This window comes from Sarcophilus harrisii, chromosome 2 (assembly GCF_902635505.1).
Source record: "Sarcophilus harrisii chromosome 2, mSarHar1.11, whole genome shotgun sequence".
Classification (NCBI taxonomy): domain Eukaryota; kingdom Metazoa; phylum Chordata; class Mammalia; order Dasyuromorphia; family Dasyuridae; genus Sarcophilus; species Sarcophilus harrisii.
The window spans coordinates 479,574,118-479,593,614 of NC_045427.1; the positions used below are offsets into that span (position 1 = coordinate 479,574,118).

General features: G+C 41.1%; 1 protein-coding gene across 2 annotated transcripts in view; it reads left to right on the forward strand.

The window, feature by feature from the left end:
- Nucleotides 1-249: 249 nt before the first annotated feature.
- CERCAM (cerebral endothelial cell adhesion molecule) overlaps nt 250-19,497 on the forward strand; it is a 38,486-nt gene continuing 19,238 nt past the window's right edge. Inside the window, exons 1-4 of one of the 2 annotated variants that reach the window (XM_031954742.1) lie at nt 250-368; nt 7,821-7,978; nt 9,609-9,692; nt 17,461-17,617. The gene's annotated coding sequence lies outside the window, so the exon portion shown is untranslated. The remainder of the gene's footprint in view (nt 369-7,820; nt 7,979-9,608; nt 9,693-17,460; nt 17,618-19,497) is intronic. The other variant, XM_031954743.1, reaches the window with a different exon arrangement.

Genomic DNA, 19,497 nt, shown 5'->3' on the forward strand with positions numbered 1-19,497 from the left:
CTTCCTCCCTTTTTCTTTCCCATCTCCCTCCTTCCCCTCTCAAGAGACAGCTGGGATGGAGGGCGGCCATGTGAGTACCCCAACAATCTCATCCCTCCTGAGGAGGGCTGGAGCTAGGTCTTACTCTCCAGAAACCACCTCCCCCAGATCTGCCTCCTCTCCTCCCCCTTTCCAGCCTCTTTCCTGTCCAGCAGCTGCCAGGAAAAAACCTCAGGAAGAACAAATACCGTCTGGGGCCAGGTGGCAGCCCGGGCTGACAGGAATCAGGGAGGGAAATCAGTCTGTGGCAGTGAAGATCCCCTTATTCCCCTACCAACCCCCAGCTGAAGAGGCCCCGGAGCCAGCCCCCAGAGAATCTCTGGCCTGGGGTGAGTGGCTGTTCTGACAAGGGAGGTGGGAGGGCAGGGTTGGAGCAGTGGTCAGGGTTCAGTGGCAGAAAGGAAATATGTTTGTATGGGTGCCTTCTGGATTCCAGGAGCAAGTAGACAGCCTCCGAGATCCTTTTGCCCAAGGACAGTTACAGAGGAAAAACAGAGGCGTAATTGACTCTGGGATGATAGCTCTGGCTGGACTTGACAATGATCTCCTTTACATTTAAAGGAATTATTTCCGCAGATTTTGAAGATGAAGCCCCCCAAATGGAAAAGGAATCCTCTTTTCCTCTTCTCTTTCTCAAGTCTCCCTATCTTTCCATTTCTCATTCATCCCTCCTGGGGTTTTGCCTCTCTTTATCTTTCTTTATGCATGGCCTATATCAGACAGGTAGAAAGAAGCCTTAGTCAGGCCACAATCATGTAGGTAATGGGAGGGAATGAAGGAGAGCCCAGAAGTGAAATCTAGAGAGAAAGAAAGGCAGGAATCTGGTGGCCTGGGGCCAGGATGTTTAGGTTTTATAGCATCTTTGTCATACAAATCATAACATTACAAAAAAAATTAAAGCTAAGACAAGTAGCTAGGCAAGGTGGAAAAGTGATGATTTGGGAGCCACAAAGCTAACTTTCTTACTTATGAAACTTCCCTTGGTCTCAGTTTTCCCATATTTAAAAGGAAGGGGTCAGACCAAATGGCTTCTGAGTCAGCTCCAGATCCATGATCTGATTCTATAGAAAGGATCTTAAATATCATGTGATCCAACCCCGATATTCTACAACCAAGGAAACAGAGGACCAAAGAGATAAAGTCGTTTGCTCAAAGCCACACAAAGAATTAGTGACTGAAGAGGTTCTAAATTCAGAAAGTCTTTTCACTTCTAGTCTGATGCTGTTTCTTCTCTATGTAACTTCTATGACTTTGACCTTTTCTTCATATGAATCTCACCTTCCCTTTGGGAAGAAATTGATAATATTAATGACTATCATTTATATGGCATTTTAAAGTTTACAAAGAATTTACACATTTTACCTCATTTTATCCTCAAAACAACCCTGAAAGGTAGGTGCTATCACTCTTCCCCACTCTACAGGGTCACACAATTAGTGTTTGAAGGAAGATTTGAACTTAGGCCTTTCTTTCTGATTTTAGGTCTAACACTATTCACTGTCACCTACTGTAAATAATTTTTTAAAAATTTCATAATGTCTATGCTGGGACACAAGTATTGGTAGGAGCTTTCTCCCAGCTCCTAACTTTCCTTTTGAGAGGTATCAGGAATTCAGATTGGGAGGTGGGATTAGGGATAAAAGAATGAGAAAGAAAGACAGTGAGACACATACACACACAAAGAGAGAAAAAAATACACAAAGAAACAGAGAGAGAGAGAGAGAGAGATTCTCAATCCTTGCTATTTTTTGGATCATGCTTATATGAAATCAAATTTGCAGGGATACTGAGAAATTATCTTTCACTTGTGTCTCTCCCCCTCCACCCCAAAGAAAAGTCTATTTATTCCTATGCTTTCTACTGTGTTTTTTTTTTTTTTTTTTTTTTTTTTTTGAAACAGAAATGGGTGCTGGATTTTGTCAAAAGCTTTTTCTATACAGGTCGATGTAATAATATCATGTTTGCTATTACTATTCTCCTATGTTGATCATTTTTATATGTTGATAATGTTGATAATTTTTAAATATTTAAAAATCCATTTTTTTTCACTGAACAAAAATCTCTCCCTCTCACCTCCTTTTCTTATTGACAAAAAGAAAAAAGAATCAGAAAAGCTTGTTACAAACCTGCAGAATCAAGCAAAACAAATTCCAACATTGGCCATGTACCAAAATGTCTTAATCTGCACTCTTAAGTCCATCACTTCTCTGTCAGGACACGGGGTGGGCATGATGAAACTCATTGTGGAATTGTGATTGGTCATTGTGTTGATTTCAGTTCTTTAAGTTTTTGGATAAATTGTTCTTGTTCTTCATTCTGAATCAGTTTGTACACATCTCAGGTTTCTCTGACACCTTGCCCTTTGTCACTTCTTAAAGCACAATAATATTCCATTTCATCCTTTTATCATAATTTGTTTAGCCTTTTCCCACTAGCTAGACAACTCTTTAGTTTCCGGTTGTTTGCCACCACAGTTACTATAAACATTTTCATACATATGGATCCTTTTTTCCCCTTTGATCTATTTGGGGGTATAGGTCTAGTAATAGTATCACTGGGTCAGTTTGATAACCTTGGCTGCATAATACCAGATTCCATGCCTCTTCTGTTAAATTAATCTTTAAATCAATCTCTTTCCTTACAAATCTCTTGAAGAGGGAATTTTCCCAAAGTCCCAAATTTCTCTATGGAAACTGAGACCATCTATTCTCACTCAATGTTCTTAGTTTAGTTATATCTTGAGCTTAGGGCAGGTAGCTTTGGGAGCTTGCTTTTTCAGCCTTAGGTGAATTCTTCCAGGGCATCAGAATCTTTGGTCTAGATCTCTGCCAGACTCAGGGCTTCCCTATCCAGCCCCAACCTCATTTGCCAGCATTAGGCAGCGACCTCCATCTATTAGCGTTGGGGTAGAAGCAATGCTAGGATAATTGTGTTCATTCATAGGATCAGAGAAGTTTCTGGATGGAAAAGGCTTTGAAAGGTCATCCTGTCCATCCTTCTGTCTCTACTCTCAGATGGATAATAGAGATGGAATTAAGCTTTGGTTTTGTTTTAAGTGCAAGGGAATGAGCCTTTTCTCATAAGGCAATAAAACATTTGTTTCATGATCTGAGAGAACCTGTTCTTTTCAGAATAAGGGAGGAAGTAGCCCTGCCTTTATCCCTGAGGTCTTTTCCTAAACTCCCTGGGGGGGATCCTGCCCCAGATTTCCTCCCCAGGTGTCTAATCTGCCTTTCTTGCAGTAAGGCATAGGGACTCAAATCTCATAATATGAATATCTGAATCCTTTGTACTGTAGAGGTACCCTGCCCGCACCCTCATCCCAACTGCATCTTTGCCTTCATCTTCTCCTTCTCAATCAGGGGTCTGGGACATTGGAACTGGGCCCTGGGAGCTGGCCTGGTAGTGAGCAGGGGCCTCCGGCAGCTCGGGAGTTCTCCAGGCCTCCCTCCCTCCCTCTCCCCCACCCCCCACCCCTTCCCCTTTGTCTCCTGCTTTGTGATGGTAAGAGTTACTCCTAAATCTGCTCCATGACACTGTTATTGTTCCGCTAGGCACAGAGTTTCTAAACTTTTCCCCCGGGGTCAAGAATGTGGCCAGTTCTCGGTTCCCGGCAGCTCCTCTGCGACTCTGGGTGGCTGGAGGTGGGGCCGGGGCCTCACCCCTGGCTGAGGTGGGGGGCGGGGGTCAGCCAGGGAACAAAACCCTTTGAAATGCCTCCCCTCCATCACTGCCAACATTGTCTGCTGCCCGCGGGGGGCCTGGCACGGCCCCTCCGGGGCTCCGGCCCCCAGCTTGGACCGGGCCTGCAGGCCAGCATCTGGGAATGGACAGAAGGTTATTGTCCTGCCCTCAGGCCCTTTGTGCTGCCCAGTTCCAGCTGTCTAGATTGGGACTGGGAGACTGACCCAAGGGAGGGGGAAGGGGAGGACAGCTAACTGGGGAAAGAACATGGATCGTTGCATCCTGTGGGGTCGTTCCTAGACCCTGTGATTCCACCCCGCGCTGGGATCACAGGCCTGGCCCTCGCCCTCCTCCCCAAAGGAGCTGGGGGATCGAGTGGGACACAATCCTGGGCAGTTCTGAGTATAGTTCTGAAACGGGCGGACTACTCTAGCTTTTGGGTGATAGCCAAAAGGACCCCAGAGTTTAGACTCCCTTGTCTCCTCGATTCATTCCACTGTAGGCAGGACCCTAGTTCTTGGCGGCCTTGAGACCTTCTTAGCTCTATTTCCCTTGGTGTTTCCCCAGGTTCTGACCTGCCTTTCCCCAGCAACTATGGGGCATGTGCCCTGGAGGTGGGAGACGGTTCTTGGGACCTTCCCTCATGGAGAGCGCCTCCCTGTGTTCCAGGACACCATCTAACAGCCTCTACTCTTGGGGCTGGCCTGGCTTGACCCAGAGGAGAGGCCTGTGCTCTCTAACTCTGGATCTCTTCCAACTGTTGGCTCTGCTCCCTGGACCTGCTCCTGAGCCCCTCTTGACAGTCCGGGCATTTCTCCAACTGATTCAGGGTGGTGCCGTGTTGGGTAATCCAACATCTTCTGTCTCTTTAAGGGCACTGGGTAGTTTCCACCACTTCTCCCTCCTGCCCATTAGTGCCACCTGTGATGGTCTCTTTGCTCTGCCAGGCAGGGTTTTGTGGAGAAAAAGTGTATTTTGCCTCTGCCGGTCACTCTCAGCACTGCCCGCTGCTGGGGGAAAGGGGAGAGGCGCCAGGGTCCCCTGAGGACAATCCCTCTGATAGAGGAGAGAACACTTGGGGGGCAGCCTGGAGCGGTGCCCCCATCACCTTTGTTACTGCCAGGTTGGGGGAGGTGTAGAGACAGGGAGCAACTCTTCTTAGAGGAGCTAAAACAGTCCCTGGGGATGTGTTTGCAGACCCAGAGGATGGAGGTAGAGTTGGGGGAGTGGATTTTGGAACTGGAGGAGTTAACACTGCTACTGGGCCGGGCACTGAATGGGGCTGCCACGCTGCAGCAGCGAGAAAATGACTTTAGCAGAGTTGGACCCGGCAGGGCTGGCCAGAACTGCTTCCTAATGGGCAAAACAGCTGGCTTCCCAGGGAAAACAGCTGGCTGAATCCCAGTCTCCTGAGAACAGAGGCTCAACTTCTCCCTCAGAGTTCTCTGTTGCTAGGGTCCCTAAAAGATGAGGGGGAACAGAGTGCAGGGGTAAGAGAAAAGTGAGGAAAACCCGGGAAATAGGGGGCAGGAGCAATGGGACATTTCTGGAACAGGTGCCCAGATGTCCAGGGCTTTGGTGCAAGAATGAACCTGGCTGGGATTCCAGGGTGTTGGTCTCCCTTCAGGCAGGGGAGGAGATGGGAGCGAGTGGGCTCTGCCTCCACCCTGCCTTGGGTCCTCCCAGGACAGAACAGAACAGATTTCTAGTTGCCATCTCTTGATCAAATCCAACTCACTTAGGGTTGGCTGGGATGCATGGGCTGAAGCTTAAGGACATGAGAGGGAGCCCAGCATTGATCCTCAGGGCAGAGCCTGGGTCCCCTTGTCTGAGAGGAAATTGGAGGAGATCAAGGAGATCAGAAAGGCCTTGGGGAGGGAAGAAAAGGAAAACAGAGAAGGAGAAAGAAGAGACAACTGCCTGGTAAGAATGTATTTTCTTCATCTCCGTCCCTCTCTCCAGAGAGACCCCTAGCTTGGCCTTGTTCTTTTTCTGGATTCACTAAGGAGGTGCCCCCCCCACCTCTGGCCCAGCTGGTACCCCTGCACGGAGGTGCTCTTGTCCCTTGGCAAAATCCCAGTGTTCAATAGGCAGCAAAGCAGAAGCGAGAGGGGGACCAACTCTCCCCTCACCCAGATATCTAGTTCCAGAGTAAAACGAGGCTGTATTTGACTGGATGGGGCAGGTGGTCCAGATTTGGGGCAAGAACCACCCTCCCCAGCTTGTAGCCATCAAACCAGGGGTCTGAATTTGGGGTCCATTGCATGTGCTTGTGGTAGGTATTTTCTAAATGATCTTTTCCTCAGGTATCCCCGAAGCTGCAGCCTCCCCAACTCGATCACCACATTGCTGGCCTCCTGGGCCCTGCTCCATCTGCCTCACTCTTCCTCTCCCTCCCAGGCTTCAGAATACACACACACACAAACGAACAAAGCAAGCAAACAGACAAAAAAGCACCACTTTGATTGGGTCCTGGCCGTACCCAGAGCTCTACTACCTGAAAAAAAAAGGGCAGCCTCAGCCTGGGTCATCGGAACCTGTATCTGGTAGCGGGGAAAAAGGAGCCTGAGCTTGGGAAGAGCCCGGGCCTGAGACCCGAGGGCCCGACAAGCTATCTTATTTTTCCCAGTGGCTTCTGCTCCTTCCTAGGCTCCCGGGATGCAGTCCCGGGTGGGAGGGATGGAAGGAGCCTGGGCTGGCCAAGTTGTGGACACTACCGCCACCTCCTGGTCGCTGTGGAAACAGCTTTCCAGGGATGGTGGAGATATACCAAAGAGGAATGGGTCCTTGGTTCTTGGCTTTCTCAAATCAGGTCAGGGGGAGTTAATTTCCAAGGCTTGACTTGCCTAATTTGGCCTCCCTACACTTGGGGGTCCCTAAGGAAAATATGCATGAATTGGGAAATGTTGGTTACTTATCAGTTGTATGATATTGGGCAATTATCCCACCAATTTGCATTTATGAAGAACCTACCTTGTGCTAGACGCAGAGACAAAAGTGGAACAATTCTCCAACATTAAGGAGATCATAAATCTATATAGAATATAGAGAAGTAGATGATACAAAACATGTAAATATAACTGTGACAGTAGTTCTCAAACTTTTGTTCTCAGTATCTTAATACTATTAAAAATTATTGAAGAGCTGTCCAAAGAGCTTTTGTTTATGTGGGTCATATTATTTATAGATATTCACAATATTAGAAATAAGAACTAATTTTGAACTTGTAGACTCTGAAAAGCTTTCAGAGACCCCCAGGATTCTTTGGATCACACTGAGAAACCCTGGTTGTAGGATGAAGAAGCACTCTAAGGCCGGTGATCAAGGAAGGCCTGACTGGGGATGAAGCAAAAGTAAGGCTGAAGGTCAGGAGGAGGCTTGCAATGAGCCTTGAAAAAAGCTAGAAGTTCTAAGAGGTGGAAGTGAGGAGGGAGAGCATATTTCAGGGATAGAATCCAGCTAAAGCAAATGGATGGTTTGGTGAAACGGTGTACCTGGTGAAGGGGAGCCTTGGCCAATAAGTCTGGAAATATAGGTTGGATTCAGCTGGTGAAGAGCTCTACATGCCAAAAAGGAGCCTAAATTTTATCCTAGAGGCAATAGGGAGACTCTGCGAGCAAGGGAATGACACGATCAGCCTCTCTGGACTTCAGTGTCTTCAAGTTTAAATGAAGGAAGTTGAACTAAATAGCTTCTGTGGTCTTTTCCAGTTCTAAATCTGTGATCCTCTGACAAAATGTAAGCCTTCTGTTAGCTTACTGACTCAAGTTCCAATGCTTTGAAATGTGTTTGGATTGGACCTTGGTAGAACTATGTTTATTTCTGCAACCTTAGTTTGCTGAATTAGATCAGATTCTAAGCAGTATTGTCTGGCTTTTTTTAATCTTATTTAAGAAAATACATTGTTTTTAAAATGACTTCTGGGCAAACTGTGCCACTGATCACAAATACGCCTACTTTCCTTCCTTTAAATCTCAGGGACAAGAAACATCTTACTGAATAGTTTTCTGGATTTGTGTGAATAACCAAATGGTGTGTTTCTAGAAAATGTTCTCCAATTTTGACACTACTCATATTTAGCTTTGCCTTCCCTTTAGGGATCCAAGGTTCTATCTGTGTATCTACTAGCCTGGATATTTTGCCCAAAGATGATCCTATAGCCCTGGCCAATTCTTTTGGAAGGACTGGGCAGATGGGGGAAGTTGGATATATCTCCAGGAAGCTAACTATTATTTATGGGTCCAAGAATGAAGAGGTAAGGAATAGGAACAATAGATGACTCCAGGTCCACCTTACTGCCTCAAAGAATTAGATTGGTATTAGGGCAATAAGGCTATTTTTCTCAAAAAGAGCATAGGATGGTGAGACTTTAATCTCAACCAGTCTAACACCATTTTTCAGTTGAGGAAGCTCATAAATGAAATAAGTGGTTTAGTTGGAATTTTAACCTAGGTTCTCTGACTTCCAATCCTGTACTTTTTCCATTGACCCATAATGCCTTACAACAGTACACCTAAAAACTGATGTCATAAGTAAGTTGATTGACTAGATTAGATGGCCTTGTCTGGCTCCTGAAGTGGAACAAATGATAGAGGCTATTATTGACAGGATGAGGACTCTTCAGGCAGCATTTTATAGGATTAACACCAAATGATTCCCTAATTGTTTAGATTGTAAGTCATGTTTCTCTATATTAAACAATGAGCTTCCTGAAGGCAAGGATCAATTTTTTTTCAGAGAATGGTTTGGCTATAGGAGAAAGAAAATTGGATTCACAAGCAAGAGTGGAAGATTTAAATTCCCAAACTTTTTTTTTTTTTGGTTATTGTCGATGCCAATAAAAATTTCTTTTTTCTTATATTTAAAATAATTTCATTGGTATATTTTATTTTTATTTTTTAAATGTATTTCTGAATATATGCCTCCTCCTTCCCCCATTCAGCTAGCTATTCTTTATAACCAGAGAGCCATTTCCAGTCATCCTGATTTATATCTTGCACTGGACCCAGATGATTCTGGAGGAGAAAGTGAGATGGTGACTTTGTGTAGCCTTCCTGGCTTAAATCCAACTCACTTAAATGTCATGGCATTACCTCCCTGATGCCATGGTCCTCTTTGAGAACAAAGGACAAACAACCACCATTACTACTTTTTAACTAAAAATTCAAAAGGATGAGGGGAAGCAGCCACTATTTGATAGTATGTGCAATATTCTACTCTGAATGTTCCCACTCTGCCAATACATACCCAAAGGGGGAATGTGCATTTTATTAATTCTAATCAAGATTGATCATAATTACAGTGTCAGTTTCAGATTTGTTGTTGTTTCATTTGTTGTGATTGTCAGATCATGAAATCATGTCTAACTCTTTGTGACCCTATAGATCACAGCAAGCCTTTCTATACTCTGCTTCTAATCCATACATTTACATTATTGTAATCATTGTCTATTTTTTTATCAGTTCTACTTATTTCACTTTGCATTTGTTGATTAAATCTTCTAATACTTTTCCAGCTCTGACACTTAATAGCTGTGTGACTGTGGGCAAGTCAGTACATCTTTGAGTCCCACTTTCTTCATTTATAAAATAAGGATAATACCATAGTATCTGCCTCACAGGGAGATTGTTGGAAAATTCAATTTAACATATACTTATTAAGTACTTACGATGTGCAGGGCACTGTCATAAACAAACAAAACCTGCCCTCAAGGAGCTTACATTCTACAGAAATCTGGTAGTATGCCAATTAACTGGGACAAAGTAAAATAAATTTATGGATGCACTGTATGGTAAGCTTTGCAACTTTTTATATCTTAAAATAAAAACTTTGAATATACTATATCTCTTTTTGTGTAATTACTTGCTTTATTATTGCATTCACAGGATTTTGACATATAATCTTTAATTCTTCATCATGAAACCACATTTTTCCTGAGGCCCATAGGTTTTCAATGGTGTTTAAATGAGGTGAGTTCCCAGACCACTGAAATACTGATCTCCATATCATCTTATGATATATCACATTGTGTAAGTCTATATTCCAATATTCCATTTCCATTTGGGAATTTCTGTAATTTGGGAACATTTTTGGTTATACATGCATGCATATATATATATATAAATACATACATGCATGTGTGTATGCATCAGAGCTCATCATTTCCCCAAGAGAAACAAGATTTACAGACTGAAAATTTAAAAAAAAATCTCCCAAACATTTTTTGATGAAGATATCCTGATCTTACTGCCTCATATGGATGTCTTCTAACAAGAATTCTGGAATAGTCTTGAATAAAAAAGTGAGTTTCAATAGTAAAAATTGTCTTTTTCTAATCTTCAGTGTTCCAGAGTTCATACTGTCTTGCCCACAACTAGTATTTTTATCTTCACAGCAACAATTAGCAACTATATTTTATTGGTTATATCACTATTTTTCCAATTTTAAGAAAACTATTATCATTGTAGAGTTATCTATAACAATCCCTCAAGCTGCCAGCTCCTTCTAAAATTGGCTTATTTTCTAGGAATTAATTAGGCTGCTTTGCTGCTATAATTTGTCTGTTATTAATATGTTATTCATTTTCAACAGCCTCCCACTCTTTTTGTACTTTGGTGTGATTGACTTGCTTCTACATGGGGTTGAATGATCCTTGAAATGACTTCCCCAGACTATTGTCAGCAAGATGGTGCAGCTAATAGAGTACTGAATCTGAATTCAGGAAGACCTGAATTCAAATTTTAACTCAGACATTTATAGGCTGGGTAACTGGACAACTGCTATTTCTCTCAGTTTCCACTTCTCAGGGGTTGTTGTGAAGAATAAGTAAGAAAATATATACCAAATGCTTGTGCAGTACCTGACATATAGTAGCTGCTATATAAAAATACTTAATCGCTGTTATACTAATGTGTGCTCTTCAAGATCTAAAACTTTTGTATGTTTCTTTTTAGTAATATGTGTGTGTACATATTTATATATATATATGTATATTCTTGATCCACAAAATTAAAAAATGCAATGAAAGAGAGGAATGAAACACCTATGTATAACATGAAATCTAACACTTAACTGTCATACAATTAAAGTGGGGAAACCAGTTCAAAACAGTTTAATCTAGTCAGTATCAGACATTCTGAGTCAATGAAAGCATTTAATACAATACAGTATAATTACTAAATGAAACTATATCAAAATCTTGTTTGTTGTAATTAGTACCTTGCTCCACAGATCAGTAGGTTTTTGGGTCATGTTTGTGAAGAAGAGGATAAGGAATAAAGCCAAATTGGTTTCATTTAGTACAATGTATTAAATGCTTTCACTGACTCTTTGGAGATATTAAGACCAATTTCTTCATTTTTCTAGATGAGGAAACTGCACCAGACACAGGTTAAATGAATCATCCAGGATCATACAACTGGTATTTATCTGAGGAAGAATTTTAACTCATATCTTCCTCACTCCACGTCTAGCACTTTGCCAAATTGTTCTGCTTGTCTCCAAAGAGTAGAACAGGGAGCAACAAGTAGAAATTTCAGAGGTAACTTTAGATTCTGTGTCAGGAGGAACTCTGGAACAATTAGAGCTGTCCAAAAAGGAAAGGGGGAGTTTCTCAAGGAAGTGGTTTTCCTTTCTTTGAAGGGATTCAGGCAGAAGCTTGGAAATACTTGATAGGTATGTTATAAACAGGGATCCCCTTGTATAGATTGGACTAGTGGCTAAGTTCTCTTCCATCTCTCAAATTCTATGACTCTGCGGATTGTGATTTTGTGCTCTCCAAACATTCCCCACCTGTTTCCACTTGGCAGTCTCTCTTCCCATCTTTGTTCATTTATTTCTTGCCTCTCTTTCCAGTCCTGCTCCTCCTTGGAGCTCCCTTTGCTCTGTTGTGATTCTTTGATCATACTTATGACAGATTGCCTTCTATTATAGAGATTTGTGGTTTTGTCCCCAAGTTAGTTCAACAAATATGCATTGAGAACTCAAGAAAATCCCTGTCCTTAAGGGGTTTATAATCTAAAGAACACAGCTAGTTTTTGAGGACTAGGTGATTTGTCATTATGTTCCTGGATAGCATTTAGTACAGTGTCATACACACAGTAGATTAGTAAATATTTGATGAATATAGAGAATGATGCTAAATAGGACAAGGAGGAAAAATTATTTTTTAAAAGAAGGACTTTTTTTTAAATAACTTTTTATTGACAGAACACATACATGGGTAATTTTTTGTTTTGTTTTATTTAATAGCCTTTTATTTACAGGTTAAATGCATGGGTAACTTTACAGCTTTAACAATTGCCAAACCTCTTGTTCCAATTTTTCATCTCTTACCCCCCACCCCCTCCCCTAGATGGCAGGATGACCAGTAGATGTTAAATATATTAAAATATAAATTAGATACACAATAAGTATACATGACCAAAACGTTATTTTGCTGTATAAAAAGAATCAGACTCTGAAATATTGTACAATTAGCTTGCGAAGGAAATCAAAAATGCAGGTGGGCATAAATATAGGGATTGGGAATTCAATGTAATGGTTTTTAGTCATCTCCCAGAGTTCTTTCTCTGGGGGTAGCTGGTTCAGTTCATTCCTGCTCCATTGGAAATGATTTGGTTGATCTCATTGCTGAGGATGGCCAGGTCCATCAGAACTGGTCATCATATAGTATTGTTGTTGAAGTATATAATGATCTCCCTGGTCCTGCTCATTTCACTCAGCATCAGTTCGTGTAAGTCTCTCCAGGCCTTTCTGAAATCATCCTGTTGGTCATTTCTTTTTTGTTTTGTTTTATTTAATAGCCTTTTATTTACAGGTTAAATGCATGGGTAACTTTACAGCTTTAACAATTGCCAAACCTCTTGTTCCAATTTTTCATCTCTTACCCCCCACCCCCTCCCCTAGATGGCAGGATGACCAGTAGATGTTAAATATATTAAAATATAAATTAGATACACAATAAGTATACATGACCAAAACGTTATTTTGCTGTATAAAAAGAATCAGACTCTGAAATATTGTACAATTAGCTTGCGAAGGAAATCAAAAATGCAGGTGGGCATAAATATAGGGATTGGGAATTCAATGTAATGGTTTTTAGTCATCTCCCAGAGTTCTTTCTCTGGGGGTAGCTGGTTCAGTTCATTCCTGCTCCATTGGAAATGATTTGGTTGATCTCATTGCTGAGGATGGCCAGGTCCATCAGAACTGGTCATCATATAGTATTGTTGTTGAAGTATATAATGATCTCCCTGGTCCTGCTCATTTCACTCAGCATCAGTTCGTGTAAGTCTCTCCAGGCCTTTCTGAAATCATCCTGTTGGTCATTTCTTACAGAACAGTAATATTCCATAATATTCATATACCACAATTTATTCAGCCATTCTCCAACTGATGGACATCCATTCAGTTTCCAGTTTCTAGCCACTACAAAAAGGGCTGCCACAAACATTCGTGCACATACAGGTCCCTTTCCCTTCTTTATAATCTCTTTGGGATATAATCCCAGTAGTAACACTGCTGGATCAAAGGGTATGCACAGTTTGATAACTTTTTGAGCATAGTTCCAAACTACTCTCCAAAATGGTTGGATTCGTTCACAACTCCACCAACAATGCATCAATGTCCCAGTTTTCCCGCATCCCCTCCAACAATCATCATTATTTTTTCCTGTCATCTTAGCCAATCTGACAGGTGTGTAGTGGTATCTTAGAGTTGTCTTAATTTGCATTTCTCTGATTAATAATGACTTGGAGCATCTTTTCATATGACTAGAAATAGTTTCAATTTCTTCATCTGAGAATTGTCTGTTCATATCCTTTGACCATTTTTCAATTGGAGAATGGCACATGGGTAATTTTTTTACAAAATTATCCTTTGCATTCCCTTCTGTTCCAACTTTTCCCTTCTCTCCCTCCACCCCCTCCCCTAGATGGCAGGCAGTCTTATACATGTTGAATATGTTATAGTATATCCTAGATACAATATATGTGTGCAGAACCAAATAGTTCTCTTGTTGCACAAGAAGAATTGGATTTAGAAGGTTAAAAATAAACTGAGAAGAAAAACAAAAATGCATGTAGTCCACATTCATTTCCCAGTGTTCCTTCTCTGGGTGTAGCTGATTCTGTCCATCATTGATCAGTTGGAACTGAATTAGATCTTCTCTTTGTCGAAGAAATCCACTTCCATCAGAATACATCCTCATACAGTATTGTTGTTAAAGTGTATAATGATCTCCTCGTTCTGCTCATTTCACTCAGCATCAGTTCATGTAAGTCTTTCCAAACCTCTCTGTATTCATCCTGTTGCTCGTTTCTTATAGAACAATAATATTCCATAACATTCATATACCATAATTTATTCAGCCATTTTCCAATTGATGGGCATCCATTTATTTTCCAGTTTTTAGCCACTACAAACAGGGCTGCCACAAACATTTTGGCACATACAGGTCTCTTTCCCTTCTTTAGTGTCTCTTTGAGATATAAGCCCAGTAGTAGTACTGCTGGATCAATAACTTTTTGGGCATAATTCCAGATTGCTCTCCAGAATGGTTGGATTCGTTCACAACTCCACCAACAATGCATCTGTATCCCAGTTTTCCCGCATCCCCTCCAACATAAGAAGGAAAACTTAAATAAGAGTGTTTGACAGCTCGGAAGCTGCATTTAGGAGTAGAGTCCTTACAAGAGAATAATAAAGACTCTCTCTCCTAGTACTTTACCTTGGAAAGAGCGGGCTCAATTCTTAAGCAGTATCGAAGTCCCTTTTAGCTCTAGGCTCCCTTACTTTTGGTACCACAATTTGTATGTTTATTTCCCAGTAGGAGGACACTCTTGCAGATCTTTGCTATCATCAAAAGAGCTGCTATCAATATTTTTGTACATTCTCCTCTTCTTTGATTTCTTTGAGGATAAGGATCTAGCAGTGGCATTGCTAGGTCAAAGAGTATGCCCACTTTAGTAATTTTCTGGGCATAGTTCCAAATGGCTTCTAGGTCTGTGCATTTTAAATGGATCCACTGGAGGATTGAGTCTAATGGTATGTGAATTGTGTTTGTTAGGTATTATATGTAGATAAATTTCTTCCTGGAAAGCCAGTGCTTAGCATAGTACCTGGCACAAAATAGGTGCTTAATCAATGTTTATTGATTGATTGATCAAAAATTAATATATGTGTCTCAACCTTTCTTAGATAAAGTGAGTTTAGAAGAAAGATTGAGATCTTTTGGCAGTGAGTGATAAAACAGAGCACAGATGACTTAATGTCCCTTATTAGTTTCGGGGGGGGAGAAGAGGGAAGAAAACTGAAGAAACAGGTTTAGGGGGCAAAATAAACAGATAGCTGATCTTCTGATCAGAAAAGATTCAGACTGGGCTTATTGGTGAGTTACTTTATGACTACCCATCTAGCTTGTATCCCAACCATTCTACTGAATCTTTTTTTAAAGATCATTAATAGTCTTCTCAATACCACATTCTCCTCTCTCTGATTCTTCTTGACCTTGCTACAACATTGGACACTGTGGACCACTCCATCCTGGATAAATTTTCTTCCTTTTGACTCTGTCACTTTATTCTAAAGGTGATATAGTGGATAGATCCAGAGTCATAAAGACCTGAGTTCAAATTTATTCTCAGATACTTATTAGCTATGTGACTTCAGGCAAGTCACATAATATGTTTGCTTCAGTTTCCTCAACTGCAAAATGGTGATAATGACCTCGCTACTCTATGAGGTAATGCTGTTGTAAAGTTCAAATGAGATAATATTTGGAAAAAGCACTGGCATATTAATAATAATAATGATAAACTAACATTTACATAGTTCTTACTATGTATGGTCTAAGTGCTATATAAATGCTTATTCCCTACCCATTCATAGGTTTCCTTCTGAATCCTCCTTCTCAGTCTCTTTTTGCTGGCTCCTCATGCTCCTCTCATCCCTTAAACATGGGTGTTTTCCAAGCCTGTTGCAGGTACCTCCTTTTTTTCTCTCTCTCTATTATTTTCTCTCTATTCTCTCTATTTTCTCTCTATTATTTTCTCTCTCTCTATGGCTCCTATTATCACCTCTGTGAAATTGCCTCCCAAATCTATATTTCTATCCCAACCTCCCTCAAAGACTTTATTCTTTAATTTCCAGTTGCCCTATGGATATCCCTATTTCAATGTCGGTCTGGACCCTATACACATCTAAACATCTAAAACTGAGTTCATGATTCCATTCTCTCCCTCATCTCATCTCCCTGAATCTGTCCCTTCCCTCTAACTTCTTTATTTCTGTTAATGATATTACCATTTCTTAGCATTTCAGGCTTGTAACCTTAGAGTCATATTTCACTCTTCCCTCTCCATCACCCCACACATATGTAGATCTGCCAAAGCCTTTGCTCTAAAATATATCTTGAGACCCAGCCCCTTCCCTCCACTCCTACTGAAACCATCCTAGTCTGGATCATTTTTTCTTTCTAACTTGCTGTAATAGGTTTTGAACTGGTCTCCCTTCCCTCAGTCCTTTCTCCAATCATTCCTTAAGCTGCAATTTTCCTAATGCATTCCTATAAATTATGCTACTCCAAATCTTCAGTAGGTCCTTTTGGGGGTATACAGGATATATGGGATGTTCAGAGAGAACTAGCCCTTTTGCTGTGAGGGCTTGCTGAGCCCTTCTGAGGGCTTCTCATCTACCTGTCACCCAGTTCTTACCTGTGGCTCCAAAAAAACAGTATGCCCAGGAGCCACATCTCATTAACCATCTCAGCACACAGGCTAAACCAGATTGAGAGTAACCAACTGGCCTCAAACCTATTAGTTAATTAAAGGGATGTCTATCCCAAGGAAGAAGACTTCCCTAGTGGAATGGGTGGACCAGAACAATTCGTCCAATGTCCAGAGAGACAGTTGAACTCTCAAGTCCTGTGGAGGGTTTAGAGCTTGGTCAAACACAGAAGATGCCAAATTCATCTACTACATCCTGGAGCTTTGCTGGTCAGTTTGACTTTACCACCGGACTTCAATAACTCTGGAAGAAAGAATTATTAGGCTGAAAACTTTGTGCAACTCTGCCTCACTTAAATACAAGTCACAGACAAGTCAAGATATCATCCATGATGTCATTGCTCCTCTTCAAAAATGAAGGGGGAACAACAGCTACTTTTGCTTTGTCAAAGAAAATGTAAGCTACTGAATTTCTTTCAATGTCTTTCAAAGTCAACAACAATCAGTTTATCTATGTGACTTTCTTATGTTACTCTCTGAGTATCAACCAGCCAACTAACCAACATTTATTTAAGGCAGCTAAGTGGCACAGTGGATAGAATGCCAGGAAGACCTGAATTCAAATTTGACCTCAGATATTTACTAGCAGTGTGATCTTGGACAAGTTTGCTTCAGTTTCTTAATCTGTAAAAGGAATTGGAGAAAGAAATGACAAACCATTCTATTATCTTTGCCAAGAAAACCCCCAACAGAGTCATAAAGAGTCAGACAAGATTGAACAACAACAACAACAACAACAACAATGTGCCATTTATTGTTTTAAGTATGAGGAATAAAAATAAAAGCCTGACATTAAGGAACTCCCATTCTAATGGGGGAAATAATATGGAAATAATGAGGGACCTATAAGAAAAACTTTCTATTGCTGACCTGAACTCTTCTCCATGCCCCTTTCTTGTTTTCATTTTCCCACTCCTATCTTCAGTCCCTTTCATAATTCTTTTCATTTTAGGGCTTCAGTCAAGCAATATGACCTCACCTGATCCTCTCCTAGACCCATCAAAATTGAACAGGAGAACATAAGAAGCAGGATGGATGGAACAAACAACTGGAAACCAGAATTCCTGGACCTGCCACCACCTCCCCAAAGCCTCAGACCTTATGACTGGGTAAGTCCGTTTCCAGGCAGCCACATGTCTATCACATTTTCTTCTCTCTACCTCCCTGCAGTGACCAAGAATGACAAGAGATAAAGGTACTTGGAGCCAGATGGTGTGGGGGAGTAAATCTTGAAGTATGGGGCTTTAATGAGTCTGCTCTGTCTCCATTCCTCTTCACTTTCCACCAACCAATGGCCTTCATTTACTTCCCTCTGTTCAGCCTTCCTGCACCATGTCCCCAAAATTCCATAAAGGAGAATCTGAATGCAGTATTCCTTGAAGTAGAAAAAAGATTTGCGGAAGACAAAAGAGGGAGATCTTTCTTTTTTGGAAGGCAGAGAGTATCCCAGTCAGAACTTTCCTTCAGAAACCAGATCTCCGGGGAAATGGGTACTCAATTGTGGGGGAAATTTTCACATCCTGGCTCTCTCCTAATGTGGAGAATTTAGAGCAAGATATTTTAAGGATTTTAGACGTCCCTCCTTGAATTTTAAATGTAGCATAGGGGAGTGGGGGGAAAAACAGCACTGAATTTAGAACCAAAGATGTAGGTTCAGATGGGACCTCTGATATCTGTTGCCAGTGTGACCTTAAGTCACTTGACCTCACTAGCCTTCAATTTCCTCATCTGTAAAATATCTGTAAGATAATGCCTAATATACCCTTTTAGTTCTAAATACTGGGATCTTTTGCCTTGAGTAGCATCGAGGCTACTGTTTTCCTTTAAAAGAGCAATAGTATTGATCATGAAATCAATAAAAATTATTGACTATTACAGCAGGAAATTCAATTCAATTAAATCTAACAAGCATTTATTAAATACCTTACTACTATGTGCCAGGCACTTCACTGGAAGCTGGGGGACAAAGAAACAAAAGTGAAAAGACACCCTGTCCTCAAGGAATTTATATTCTAGTGGGGGAAATGGATATACAGATAAATACTGAACATATACAAAGTAAATACAAAATTATTTGGGGGTAGGGATTTAGCAATTGAGAAAAGCAGGAAGGATTTTGGTAGAAGCTAAGCCTTTAAGGAAGCTAGGGATGACATGAGACAGAAAATGAGGAGCCTAAGCCTTCAAGAAAGATGAATCAGCACATCCAAAACCCTGGAGATAGATAGGAGATGGAATCTTGTGCATAGGACACAATTAGTAGAGCTGTTTGGCTGGAACTAAGTGTGTAGAAAGAGGAGTAGTATGAAAAAAAATCTGACAAAAAAAGAATATGAAGGGGTTTACATCCAAAATAAAAGAATTAATATGGTTAATGGAACCATCTGAAGCTTTTTGAGCAGGGAAGCAACGCGATTAGAACTGTACTTTAAAACATTTAAATTTTTTTCAATTACATATAAAAATAAATTTTAACATTAATTTAAAAACTTTTGAGTTCTAAATTCTCTTCTTCCCTCCCCTTCTCCTTCATTGATAAAACAAGCAATTTGATATAGAGATATATGGGTTGCTCAGGGAGATCAAGCACCTCTGATATGAAGGCTGCTGAACCTTTTCCAGGCTTTCCATTTTTGGTATCTTCCTGCCACCATTCTCATCTGTGGCTCCAAGATACTGTAATATACTCAGTGGTCACACCCTGGTAAATCTTTTTGAAAAGATGTACAGCATCTGGGTTAAAGCAGGTTGAGGGTAACCATTGGTGAGTTAGGGAGGTGTCTACCCGCAAGCAAGTAAAGACTTCCATCAGCAAATGTGAAAAATTTGTTCCAATGAGCCATGAAAGCAGAAACAAGAGCTATGGAGCTCTTAGAGCTCGGTTAGCCATTCAAGATAATAAGGTCATCCAGTGCATCTCCAGTCATTGCCAGCCCTCTTGACTTTTGTCTTGCCTCTGGACTAATTAGGAAATGAGAGCTAATAAGGG